The following is an 11,773-nucleotide window of genomic DNA, read 5'->3' as shown; positions in this document are numbered from 1 at the left end:
GAATTTTCTTTATAATGATTAAAATCCTTTGATGCCCATTTTATAGGCTATAAAGAGAATATGCCTTGAATATATTCTCTATATACTTGAAAAAAAATTCTGCAATTGCTAAGTGCAGTGTTACATAACATCTATTAGATCAAGTTAATTAGTTGAGTTGCTCACATCTTCTATATCCTTATTGATTACTTCGTGCTTTTTTACATAAAGTAATTAATTTTGTGGAGGTGGGAGAAAGGAAGATGATCCAGCAGAGGGAACAGCAATTAGGTTCCAAAAAGGAATGACGTATGTAAATAGACTTCTGTTCAATAACTCCATAGAAATGCCAAGTAACTGAATCCTACCAGGAAATGTAGGTTAACTTCTCAACCAAGAGATTCTTCAAATTCTATACACAATCCAGCTTCTCCACAGATGTCTACTGGCTCTCCAGTCTCGGTACACATAAGCAGAGCTTGAGATAGATAGCTCTCTGCCCTTCATCTGACCCTGTTTATGTGCCTGTCTCATTAGAGTGGTAACTTTCTCCAGGGTAGGGACTCATCATACTCTCCATAGAATTGCCACATCTTGGCATAATTGAGGGTACCTAGTAGATTCCCAATAAATGCTGAGTGAACTCATGAAACTCTGCTTACTTACCTAAGTCATTGGCCATGACTCAAACTATTTGACTCATTCAAAATCTTTATCTATTGAGAAAATTTGGGCAGTTTGTCAGATCTATCAAAAGACTGATCAAAATGAAACTATAATACAATTATAAACATTCATGTTCAATTAAGAGAGCTAGACTCCAGGCCTTGCAAAGAAATTGGACCCAAGCTCCAGGAGGTACAAGTGGAAGAGTCAGGTGGAACTAGAACTGCTTCTCTGCTCTTTTTCCCCCCTCATTCACAACAGGGGCAGTCTCAGGGACACTATATACTGTTGTGTGATTTGTGCCCTGTGCATCTCCTGTGTGGGTTGGGAAGGTGCCATTCATATTATGCTCAATGGGACTGTCTCCCTGGAGTTGTACTGTACACAATGACTGTATGGATGGCCTAGGAACAGGAAAAAATACCCAGCAGAAGCCTTGCCTGAGTAGGAGAACAGCTCAGCTTTCTCTTTCAAGGAAAAAAAAATAAAAGTTTTGTCTGTATCAGCAGAGGGCAGTGTACTCTCACCAATCCTTGAATTTAGGCAGGGCCAAGCTTAGAAACAAACATACCATCCTACCAGCTATGGAAGATTTAACGTTGATTCAGAAATATGTATGTGTTTTTCTCCCATTGTGAAAAACGTCAAACACTTTAAATTTTATTTGTTAGATAATAGGTTACATACTTACATAGTTTTGAATTAAAAATGTATAAGATGGCATGCACTCTTATCTTGAACTATTTAGTTCCCACCTTTGGGAGCAAACTGTCTTATTAATTGCTTAGATAATATTTTGAAGAACTTTTATGCATAAGCAGCTAAGGACACACATTTTCTTCTCTTACCTTTTAAAAATGGTAATATGGTTATGGTAATAGAAAATCTCTGGGAAAAATCCACACACATTGTAGTGTTTCTTATTTTCTTTCAACCGTAGCTCTTAGAGATCATTATAATTCAGTACATAAATTTTGCATTCATTTTTATATCAGAATACGATTTCATTGCACAGGTGTAACAAAATTTATTTAACCTTTCCTCTGATGATGAACATAAAGGTTATGTCTACTTGTTACCTGTTTTAAATAACAATGCAGTGAATAAGTTTGATTATTTGCTGACTGTCACATGAACTCCATTAGGGAAGGGGTTTTGTCTGTGTTATTTGTTATTCATTATTCAGTGCATGCAGAAGTACCTAGTGCATAAGTGGATGATCAATAAATGATTATGGAATCTACCCATTATTTCACATGCAGACACACATGTACACACATCCATATTTATCTATACCTGGATCTGTTTTGATAACAATGTGCCTATTCACCCTCTATCAGAGAACTCATAATCACACCAAGAAGTTCCCTTATATCCTTTCTGTGTAGTACACATTCCTCACCCTGGGAGCAACTTCTTTCTGACTCTTTATTCTCTTTCTGATACTATAAATTAATTCCACTGATGTTGGATATCATATAAATTGAATCATACAGCACATTTTCTTTTGTTCTGGTTTATTTCAATTCATAAAATGTTTGTGAGAATCATCCATGTTTTTACATGTATCAGTAACTGCATTTTTTAAGTTGCTGAGTACTGCATTGCAGTATGAATTTATTACAATTTATTTATATCTTGTTGAGCATTCGGGTAGTTTCTAGTTTGGAGCTATGATGAATAAGGTCATCATAGACATTCTTGTACAAGTATTTTTGAAGGCATATTTTTATTTATCTGGGATAAATAACTGGGAAGAGAATTTCTAGGTCAGGCAAGTCTGTTAACCTTGAACTTCAACTTCCTCTTCTGAAAGTCCTTGTAGCTTTAATGTTACTGTTACTATTCCTACTATTATTATTATATTAAGTGTGAAAGAGACCAAGTTTCATGTTTTCCATATACATAGGCAGTTGATCTGACACTATTTGTTAAGAAATCTTTTTTCTTCTCATTGCATTGAGTTTATACCTTGTTTTTTTTTTTAATCAACTGATGGTATTTCTGAACTCTCCGTTGTGTTCCATTGATATGTTTGTTATCCTTGTGCCAATGCCTCATACTGTCTTCTTTTCTCAAAATTATTTTGGATATTGGAAACCTTTAAATTTATATAAATTTTAGAACACACTGTTTGACATGTTCAAAAAAACATATACTGAAATATCAATAGGGATTGAATGAAATCTTTTGATAAATTTAGAGAGAAGAGACATTTTTAACATTGTTGAGCTGCCCACCCATTAATATAGTATAAGTCTTTATATATTTAGGTCTTTAATTTCTCTTAGAGATACTTTATAACCTTCAGTGTAGAGATTTTATACATATCTCATAAGATTGGTTCCTGGATACTTAATGTAATTTGATGCTATTTTAAATGATGTAATTTTGAAATGTTATCTTCGATATTTTCCCTAATATTTCAAGAGTCATTTGATTTTGTATTTTGGTCTTGAGTCCTCCAGTCTTGCTAAATTATTCATTTTAGAAGGTTTTCCCCATAGACTTCTATGAACATAACCATGTTGTCTTCAAATGCTTTTTTATTTTTCCTAATTTTTATGCCTTTTATCATTTTTGTCTTATCATATTGCACTGGCTAGGGCAGATGATGCAATGTAGAATAAAACCAATGAGGCAGAGTTCTTTGATTCTTTCCTGATCTGCATATATTAATATAGGATAACATTGTTATTCTTTATTAACTTAAGGAGATGTCTTTCATTTATAGTGTATTGAGAGTTGTTTTCTTTTGCTTTAATCACAGATAGAGGTTGAATGAGTGATCAAGAAGATTCCACTCTATCTATTTGTTCACTTAGAGTTTGTCGGTATAACGAATGCTTAAATTATGTTCTGTGAACTATATGCAAGCTACCTCTGTGAGCAACCTTACTGGTGGAAAGAGGTCAACAGACCTTAGTAGAGTGAGTTTTGCTTGTTCATTATACCAATTACTTTTCAAATGAGAAAACTGGACTCCATTGAGATTTTTTAACTTATCCAAGACCATATCCAAGACAAGTAAAATAAATATTTCCATACAATAGCTGTTAATACGTGGTATAATATCTCTGGAGGAAGCAATGTAAAAGCAGGCAAGGCTGAAATACACATATAGAAGAGAGTCAAAAGTACATATTGGTGGACACTTTCCCAGAAATCTGTACCAATGCTCCACTTTGCCTCCTGCTAGAATTTGGCTGTTATACTGAGCAGTTAAGGCAAAGCCAGGTAGATTCACTTGTGTTGTGCATTGTATACCAAGTTGTGGGTGATTGCTACCACAGTGTGCTGGAAAGAATCAAGATCCAGGGCTCGAGATGACTGTGCCACTATATCATGGTGTGACCTCTGCCAAGTCATTATATGTCTCTGACCCAGTTTCCCCTTGGAGAGAAAGGACTTGAATGAAACTAAGAACACTTAATCAATGATTCACAGGCTAGAAGCCACAATCAGGCTCCCTTCAAAAGGGTGCAGAATAGTTAGGAATGATCAATAGGGAGGACTCCTTGCCTCAAAAATCTCTTACTTTTTTCCTCTCTCCTCTTCTACCACCCTCCAAATTTCGATAGTATTTTCCTTCATTCAAGGCTGAACCCTGTTCTTCTTCAAATGGAGAGATAAATCCCGGAACCAGTTGATTTCTAAGTTTTCTTCCAACTCCAATTCTGAATATATGGAAGGATCTTCCCTTTGGGTCTTTTAGAAGGCTAGAAATTCTGTTGGTCATTTCAGTAACTTTACTTATCTTACAGTAATAAAGATGAGGATAACAAGTAAAACATCTCTAATCCAAAATTCCAAAATCTGAAATGCTCCAAAATCTAAAACCTTTAGAGCTGTGACCAATGCCACACATAGGAAATTCTACACCTCTTTTCAGGTGACAGGTTGTATATGTGCCTGCATTTTGGCCGCCACCTCTCACCTGAAAACAGGTTTCAGCCAAAATGTAGGCACACTAAAAATACTGTATAAAATTACCTTCAGGATATTAGTGTAAGGTATATATTCATAAATTAATTTTGTGTTTAGACTTGAGTTATATCCCCAAGATCTCTCATTGTGTATATGAAAATATTTCAAAGTCCAAACAAATCCAAAATCTGAGACACGTCTGGTCCCAAGCATTTCAGGTAAGGGATACTCAGCCTGTGCTGTGAAGTTTAAGTGAGTTGATTCATGCAGAGCTTTTAGAGTAAAGCCAGGCACCTGTTATGGACTTGATAAATATTTGTTATTTCTACTACTGTCTGCTTCACTATGACTATGATTTATTCATCAGGTTATGGTTCCAGATTTGCCATAGAAGAAACATAAAAGCCAAAGAAGAAAGTCTACTGGAGTAGGTGGAGTCCAACCAGTCCTTGGGGACACAGGTTGTTGGATCTGAGCTTCCACAGGTGGATCCTGCCCTGGGTGTGGCTCCAACATTGCTATGCCTCTGTCTAGGTGAGACTCAGGCCTTAAATGGACATTACTAACTCAAGATATGATTGTCAAAGCCCCCAAGTTTGGGCAGGATTTGGTGAGATCTGAAGTCCATTTGCTGGCTGAATTATGCAAGGTAGGCAGCACAGAACCTTAGAAATGTTCTCCATACAAGTGGGGAAAAGACTGCCCTGTTGTTACCGGCTGCCAAAAAACATCAACACCATTTCATGTGCATTTACAATTCAAATCATCATTCCCTGAAAGGATAAAAATGGTGTGTTTCTTTGAGTAGAAATTTCCCCCAAGATTTCCCTGGTAGTAGTTTTTTGTTTAATTGCAGAAACATGTAAATTGCGTTGTTATTCTTAGTTACCCAGATGAGAAGACAGTGTTCACTGCTGGTTTGCTCTCTGACTTTCAGATCAGACCTCTGCAGATGTGGCAAAAGTGGTGAATCTTCTGAGAGGGATTCAGGCTTATACTTTTTCTTTCATAAATAAGTGATGTGTGGGGTCTCCACTGCTAGCTCCAAACTGGAAAGAATAAATGTGTGATCAGAAAACTTTGTTTCCAGACCCCCACTGTCATGAGTTATGTCTCCCCACAAAGATATGTTGAAGTCCTGACCCCTGACCCACAGTCTTGCAAAGTTAATTAAGTTAAGATATCATTAGAGGGAAGCCTAATTTGATAGGAATTGTGTCCTTATGAGAAGGGGACATTTGACACAGATGGCAGGGAAAACACCAGGTGACAATGGAGGCAGAGACTGGAATGGTACATTTATAAGGTGAGAAACTCTTGGAGACACTAGATGCCAGAAGAGCAAGAAAGGATCCTCCCTTAGAGGATCCAGAGAGAGCATGGCCCTGTCAACACCTTGATCTTGGACTTCTAATCACAGAACTGAGAAACAATAAATTTCTATTTTTTTTAAGCCACCCCAGCTTGTGGTACTTTGTCATAGCAGTCATACGAAACTAATACACACACCGTCCTTATCCTGGGTCTCTTTACTTGCTTAGTTCTTCTTTATTTAAACCTTTCTTTGAAAAGCTCTTATCTGCCCCAGAGCCTCAGAAAAGAATGGAAACTAAACCTCACTTACAGTGAGGTAAGTGATCAAGAAATGACATGAAGTGGTAGCTCTCTCAGGCCACTGGCTTCTGAGTGTTGCACTGCTACACCAAAGCAATCAGTGGAGCAGTACACACATTACCTGGCTAGGAATCAGTTGACCCCTTTTGGTTTCTCAGTTTTTTAATCAGTCAAAGTTACATAAACTCAAAGATGTCTTTCAGATTTGACACGTTGATTCTTTGAGTCTATAAATGAAACTCCAAGAGTGGACTTTCAGATTTTTACCTTGATGGAGAGAATGATTTTTCTTTATCTAGGGCCTTCTGGCTCTTTTGACATCATTTTCAGTTGGTTCTATTATTTATCAGTTCAAGCCCTCAGTGTCTTTCTCCAGACTGTTATAATATTCCTTAAGGATATTACTTCCCTTGATTCTCCCTACAATCTGCCAAAGTTATAGTCTGGCTTAATTTGCATAATTTCTCTCTGAAGTCTATCACTAACAACTGTAGAGAAATCAACAATCAGAGCCCTTATGGAAGACTCTGTGGTGTTTGTAACCTAAGCTTTCTTTGTCTCCCGAGACTCCTTCCCCACCACATCCTTCACTTGACTCACATTTCTCACCTCCTCCTTCCTTATACATGCTTAAGCCTCCGTCCTGTGTGATTTGGATAAGGCCCTTCCTCCAGTGTGGAATACCCTGCTCTCATGTCACCCTATTGCTATTCTACCTATCCTTCAATGACAACTCCTAATTAGACTCAATGCCCCATTCTCTGTTTTGCACAAATACTTTTTAGCAGTGTCCCAAGTTTTCTTTTGCTATAATTTGTTATGTATGAGCCCAATCTTATCCACTATCTGTCACCTCCTTGAGGGCAGATTTGGTATTATGTTTATCTTTGTTCCTCTGTATTACCCACTGTACTGTCTGGAACATGGCATGTTTAAATCAACCTTCACTAATATGCATTAAATTTGCCAAATGCAGTCAGTTTTATCAGGTAGTCAAATGAAATGTTCTCATTGACCTGGAAAACTGTTTATTATATTTCTTAGCTAAAATCTACCAACAACTAAGCAGAAATAAACACAAGCAAGTCACAGAGGTCATAGATTTAGAAGTCTCACTACTTTTGTACCTAAACTTCACTTTTTGACTTTTCCCTGGATTTGAAAATGGGAGTCCTGCCTCATCATCTCTCTACCATAAGTCTGTGTTCATGAAGCTTCTTTGTGACTCTGCTTAGATGCTGTCAAAGCCAGAGGCTGGAGAACTGTGATGCAATGCTGCCATCCTAATCTAGGAGACGTAGGTTGGAAGAGCAAACTCTAAGCTCTGTGCCAGCCAATCTGACATCAGTTTCTAGAGAGTGTAAAGAGGAAGCAGGACAACTTAGGACAAAGTTCAGCTGAGCTGAGGGACAGACATGGCCCCCAAAACAGCATTGATGTTCAAAGTCTCTGAGCATGGGGCCCTCTGAAAATTTCTTCAATCTCATAAAAGTTCCTTTTGGGCTCAGCTCTTCTTTCTCTATTCTTATAATAAAAAAAAAAAAAAAAATGGTCAGGGCTGGGGTCGTAGCTCTAGCTCTGTGGCAAAGTGCTTGCCTCACATGAGTGAAGCACTGGGTTCTATACTCAGACCCACATAACAAATAAAATAAAGGTATTGTGTCCATCTACACTTAAAAACTCTCTTTAAAAATATGGACAACTTTTCCTATAAACACAGAGTAGCCGATTTTCTCAAATTAGTTGGATTTTCTAGAAGCCCAATATTTGTCCCTTTCTACTTGAGAACTCTCACTTATCTCATCTATAAGACACACAGTAAGAACAGAGTAGGGAGGTCGTTTGGTGAGGGAAATGCCCACCTTTGTCTCTCTTCATCCTCCCCTTCTTTCCATTCCCACCTCAGGCCTGGGGAGGCTTCATCTTTGAAGAATATGTATTTTTCTCACTAGGTTCCCAGCTGTGTGCCAATCTAAGACAGATTACTGTCTCACATAGTCACACCCAAGGAGATGACTGTCCTTGCCACATCCATCATGGCATCTGCAAGGCAGCACCATACCCTTGCCACATTCATCATGGCATCCACAAGGTAGCAGGTACAGAGGGTACTGAATAAATGGGCCAAGACAGAGCATGTCAGAGACCCAGGACTTCCAGGGATCCAGTAGGAGCACAGAGAGAATGGGAAAGCCTGTGCCCTGGCAGAAGCCTGTGGTTTGGGTAAAAAGACTACAGAGTATAAAACAAAGAATTATAATTTGAGGCAAATGTAGCTCTAACACATATGGGCAAAATATCCCAGTAAAAGATTGGACAGAATTACTCAGAAATAAGCAGATTCCAATCCAGTGTGTCCAGGGTTGAAATCAGGCTACCCAACTGCCAGGAACACAAGAGGAAGCTGCCTGCCCACAGGCCCCTCCATGCCAGAGGAAGGCAGCCCCTGTCAGATTCTCTCTTCTACTTCCACCTGTCATTTTAAGAAAGAAAACAAAGATAAAACAAGTCTTTGGGGCATTTAAATTTGGAATTCACTGAATATGTATGCAAAAGAGACTGAATTTGGATAAAAGAGACCATTTAAAATTAGCCAAGTCTAAGGTATATTCAATAGGCAATCATTTTCTTTTATTTAAATATTTAATTGGCATACATTTTCTTAAGACATCAGCAAGGGTAGAAACTCAAAACTAAGATCTACTTGGCCACAGATAAAAACAAAAGTTTAAATTTTTTGTACATCTGAGTTGTGAATAAGCAAAATATAATTTTACTCTGTCTTCTGCATATATCTGATATTAATACTCAAGGTAACCTATGAAATATCAAACCACAAATATTTACAAAACAAACATTTATTAGCCTAAGTTAGTTTTATTTTTATCTTGAATGGGAGTCCCACTATTATCTTCTTGTACTTTGTCTCCTTTTCACTTCCGTCACCTGGATGGTGGCCATCTCTGCAGCAAATGCTGTTCTCATACTGCCCAACTGGACACAGGACTTGTTTCTTTTTCTCATTCCCTAAGCAAACATCCTTTTCACCAAGCTGTATAGAGTATATTTGGTTTGCTAAAGTTCAGTCTATCGAATTACTTGGTAGGATGTAAACAGAAAGCAATTTTATTATTTCCCAATAACTTACCTTTTAACTTGTTTTGTTAAGTCATTTTATTTTCTATGACTAGTTGAAATCTCAAGCAAATGTTATAAGATTCCCTATCACTTTCAGGCATTAATAGGTAGACATCTCAAAATATGAAAGAATGAAGAGAAAAAGAAAGGAGATGAGATGAAAAGTAAGGGAAGGGGAGGGAGGGAAGAGGAAAAAAAAAGAAAGACAAAAGAGTAAGGCTGGTTCCTTCTAAAACTCGACCTCCCCAGTGACAGCCCCTTCTTTGCCCTCTTTTAGCTTAGGGCTGACTTCTGCTTGGAAACCTGAAGCAGGGAAAGAGGGGGTGCTGTTCATTTCTTCTCTTTTTGCTTCACTTCCTTCCCAACTCATGATCTGCTATTTGGTGGAGGTTCAAGAAGTGGGGACAGGATGGGAGTGTCCTCAGTGAGGGTCAGTTACAGTGGGCTGGTGCCCGCCCCCCGGCAAGGTCCACATCCAATGTCTGCCTCTTCCTCTTTCAGTCTTTTTGCAGCTTCTTTAGAGACTTGTCCACATGAACCTGCAGGTCCCAGATGCAGTGATGCCTCCCTTGCTCTCCTGGGTCTTCCTCGCTCCTGTGGAGGTCCCTTCCTAGATGTCTTCTCAGTGCTGTCACCTTCAAAATAATCCAGTTGGTACACGTGAAACCCTGAAAAACACACAGATTTCCCAGCTGAAATCTGAGTGCACGGGTTGCTTCCAGTACAGCTCCAGCCAGCTGCTCAGCCTCAGACATTTGCAGTTATGAGCCGAGGACCAGTCCACAGCCCTCCAAACTCCAGTGGACACGTGTAAAACTTTCTGATGGATGTTCTGAATTCCTCTCTTAGTTTGGGGGAATGAAGAAGAAAGTACACCGTACACTAAAAACTCAAATTAAAAATTTAAAGAAAATTTTACTTAAAAATTTAAAGAAATTCTTTGTTACAAATTTCCTATTACTTGATGAATTTTTGGCTTTGTATTATAAAGCACAGATGTGCAAGAGAGGCTAGTAAAGATGGCAGTAACCAGTTTGACTCTTTAATTATGTCTTGCACAAATGTTCTGTCACTTCTTGTTCCAAGTCTTGGTGCTTCTGCCCAAACTGAGATCCTTTGACTTATGACTAAGAGACACTAGTAAAGACTTTATAGTGGAGTTACGAGAACAGGTCAAGAATCTACGTTACTGGGGGCTGGGATTGTGGCTCAGTGGTAGAGCCCTTGCCTAGCATGTGTGAGGCACTGGATTCAATTCTCAGCACCACATAAAGTGAATAAATAAAATAAAGCTATAAAAAATACAATAACATTAAAAAAAAAAAGAATCTACCTTAGCTCCTCACAACAGTGACAAACATCAAATAAATCCCCATTAAGCATTTCAATTCTTTCCAAAGTTTATCTTCTCAGTTTCACTGAAATCAAATCTTGATTCTTTTCCTGCAAGATATAAGGTATCAGTGTCTATTCTTAGGTCTGTGTCTGAATCTATATCTAAATTTATGTATAGCTACAGAGATTTTTATCCCATGCCCCCACTTACAGATAGGACTTGTATTACTGTGCTAACTTTATGCCACTATTTGCAACTTACTGGTAATTTTCAAGTGACAAAGGTTAGTTAGTGGTGTATTACATATACAATGGAATATTACTTAGTCTTAAAGAAGAATGAAATTATGGCATTTGCTGGTAAATGGATGGAGCTGGAGAATATCATGCCAAGGGAAATAAACCAATACCCCAAACCAAAGACTGAATATTTTCTTTGATATGTGGATGCTAACACACAATAAGGGCTAGGGAATAATAGATGTACTTGGAGTTAGACAGAGGGGAGTGAAGGGGAAGGAAGGGACCTGGGGGTAGGAAGGACAGTAGGATGAACTGGACATTATTACCCTATGTGCACACATGATTAGACCACCGGTTTGATTCTACATAGTACTACCAGAAGAGTGAGAAGTTGTACTCCATTTATGTATGATGTGTCAAAATGCATTTGACTGTTATGTACAACTAATTAGAACAAATAAAATAAATAAAATAGAATAGAAGTTAAAAATAATAGAAATTATGTTAAACCAGTTAAATATCATTATATTATTTATTAATAATATTATTAACTAAATTGTGCATTAAGTATTAATATTAAACAAATATTAAATATGGATGCTGTATTAATAATTATAGGAATACAACAGGAACTATGGATACAAATTTTTCTTAAAATTCTTAAATTTATACTGTAACATTGAAAATATGGTACTTGGGTCTGGAAAGAAAAGATTGTGATTGATCTATGTCTAAATCATATCCTCCTCCTTCCTAGAGCCAAGGACAGTGCCTGATACAAAAGAGATAATTAGTAGCTATGGTTAAATTAATAATGCTTCATTGAAAATTTCATTACCAACTTGAAGAGTACTGAGAATAAAGCTGACAG

The 11,773-nt window shown here is 37.6% G+C and overlaps 1 long non-coding RNA gene across 1 annotated transcript; it reads right to left on the bottom strand.

Moving 5' to 3' along the window:
- Nucleotides 1-5,330: 5,330 nt before the first annotated feature.
- On the bottom strand, nucleotides 5,331-9,493 carry LOC306658315. Its single transcript, XR_013763025.1, has 3 exons — nucleotides 9,335-9,493; nucleotides 8,513-8,659; nucleotides 5,331-5,621 (listed from the first exon to the last, which is right to left on the bottom strand). It is a non-coding gene; the product is annotated as an uncharacterized lncRNA (long non-coding RNA).
- Nucleotides 9,494-11,773: the final 2,280 nt, after the last annotated feature.

The sequence above is a fragment of the Sciurus vulgaris genome, assembly GCF_902686455.1.
Source record: "Sciurus vulgaris genome assembly, chromosome: 1".
Taxonomy (NCBI): Eukaryota; Metazoa; Chordata; class Mammalia; order Rodentia; family Sciuridae; genus Sciurus; species Sciurus vulgaris.
The sequence above is the reverse complement of the archived record's forward strand: the minus strand, read 5'-3'. Positions and strand labels throughout refer to the sequence as shown.